We start from the raw sequence: 2,607 nt of genomic DNA, 5'->3' as shown, positions 1-2,607 counted from the left end.
GTTCACCTTGAGTCGGGGTGGGGGTGGGGGGAGGGAGAGAAGCGGCCAATTTCCAAAAGAATAAACAAGGGAGCAAACTTTAGCATTTCTGCAGCCAAATAGGACCAGGAATCCTGCCAAAGAGAAAGTGCACGGTTGAGAGTCAGCATGGTCCAGCACGGACATGGCGCCTGACCCTCTGCATCAGGAGAATTTTGGCAGCCCCCAACCCAGGGATGCTCCTAGTTAACTGAAGGTGACTGTGCTGGGGGAGGGGTTGGATAGAGGCCTTTGGGCCTTCCCATAGAGTCCTGTGTTCTGCCCTTGGCCCCGCCTGGGATCCAAGCCAGTTAGTGTGGATTCTTAGCAGCTTGGGAACCCATGCAAGAAGAGCCCCTTTTCCTGGGGCCTGCATGCACTTAAAAGAGGATTATTTTAGGTCTGCCCCACCCCCTCTACCCCCCACCCCCACAAAGAACAGGTCAGGGAGTGTGACATGGTAACTCTAGTGTTGCAAGAGGCTGGGGCGGCTGGGGCGGCTGGGGCAGCATGCTTCTGCCTGACTGGAAAGGAATCAGAAGATGAAGGGGCCGAGCTTGTGTGTCTCACCACAGATGGCTCTAAGGCACTTCTGGTGGCTCTAGCCAGAGTAGGCAGAAGCTCTGCCCAAAGGACATCAGAAAGTTTGTTCTCTGTAGGAGCATTTCTGAGAGAGGAACTCACCACTGTCTCCTAACAGCATTGGATCCCATTACAGATGGTGGTGAGCCGCCATGTGGGTGCTGGGAATTGAACTCAGTGCTCTTAACCGCTGAGCCATCTCTCCAACCCCTTCTGCTGATTCTTCACTTCTGGGCCTTCCCCCTGGGACCTACTCTGACTCAGGAGGGAGCCTGTGGTTCTTCTCACTCCACGCAGGAAGGAGCCTCATGGTGTGAAGCGTTCCTAATTAATGTAAGGTGCCACAGGCCAGTTTCATCGGGTGGTAAGGATGTCTCTCTCTCTCTCTTTTTTTTTTTTTTTTGGTTTTTCGAGACAGGGTTTCTCTGTATAGCCCTGGCTGTCCTGGAACTCACTGTGTAGACCAGGCTGGCCTCGAACTTAGAAATCTGTCTGCCTCTGCCTCCCGAGTGCTGGGATTAAAGGTGTGCGCCGCCACGCCCAGCTGAGGTCGTCTCATTTTACGGAGCTAAACAGAACAGTCTGAAAGATGGAGGCGCTGATGCCTTGGTGACAGATCCCTGCAGCTGTGGGGCTCTGTAGGTTCCTAGCGTCTGGGGGCACTGGAAATAATGCACACTTGACCTTTTAAATCGTTTAAAGATTGTAGGCAGCAGTGGCGCACGCCTTTAATCCCAGCACTTGGGAGGTAGCAGGTGGATCTCTGAGTTCGAGGCCAGCCAATGGTACACAGAGAAACCTGTCTTGAAAAACTCTAAAAAAATTTTTTTTAAAGATTTCTTTTTTATTGTATGTGTACATGCTGCTTCCCACAGAGGCCAGAAAGTTTGGGGGATCCTGGGACTGGCAGTTTGGGATGTCTGTTAGCTACCATGTGGGTGCTGGAAACCAAACCCAGGTCCTCTGCAAGAGCAGCCTGTGCTTGTAACCACTGAGCTGCCTCTCCAGTCCCCACACTTAACAAGCATGTGTTTTCATGTGGGCACATGTGTACACGTGTGCACCTGCTTGTAGAGGGTAGAGGTCACCCTCAGGTGCCATTCCCTAAGTACAGGGCAGCTCCTGCCACCTTGAGATAGGGTCTCTTGTTAGGACCTGGGGTTCACTAATTAGGTTGGGCAGCGATTGATCGCCAGAGATCCTGTCTCTACCCTCTAGTGCTGGGATCACAGCTACTCTGTTATGCCTGCCTTTTTTCATGGTAGGGATCAGATTCAAGTCATCACATGCGTGGCAAGCGCTTTATCCATATGGCTACTTCCCCCTGACCCCACCAGCCTCGGGGCTCCTCTCTGTAAGTCAGGCCAGTAACATACAAGAGGCTCAGTGTACACTCTGCTACTTCTGGGCAAAACATGGCAGGGGTCTCTCTGTGGAGGGAGGCCAGAATGGCTCTCCTACATGACGTCTTTGCTGGGAGTGACAGACCAGTTTTGACGGTGCAACGTGAATTGTCCCGCAGTCACATCATGTAGGTTGGGATGATTCTGTGGCCATACAAAGGCCACAGAAGGGGGACTTGCTCTTTTCTAGGCAGAATCGGGCTGGATCTGAGAGAGTTTTGGGAATTGGGGCTCTAGAGAAGCTCTTGGACAGAATACAAAGCTGCTTTAGTTCACGCAACGAGCTTGGTAGCTGGCCTGGAGTAACAAATGCTATGTGCAGCAGAGTTGCTCCGTGCCAAGTACCAATGCCACATTCTTTTTTTTCTTTCTTTTTTTTTCAGATAATTCCAGTGAGAAATTTTTGACCCAAAGCCATTCAGCATTAGTCTCCAAAGACAGTAGTCATCTTGTGTGAAACGGCAGATTGTCTGTCCCTTCAGTGCGGCAGAGACACACAATTCTAAGTTGCTGCTGCAGAAGTCATGTTCCTATGGCTTCCGGGTTCATATTGCACTGATGTAGCCCAGGCTAGCACTTCTTTTTTTTTTTTTTTTTTTTTTTT

Source organism: Mus pahari, chromosome 23 (assembly GCF_900095145.1).
Source record: "Mus pahari chromosome 23, PAHARI_EIJ_v1.1, whole genome shotgun sequence".
Classification (NCBI taxonomy): Eukaryota; Metazoa; Chordata; class Mammalia; order Rodentia; family Muridae; genus Mus; species Mus pahari.
Note: the sequence above shows the minus strand (reverse complement) of the source record.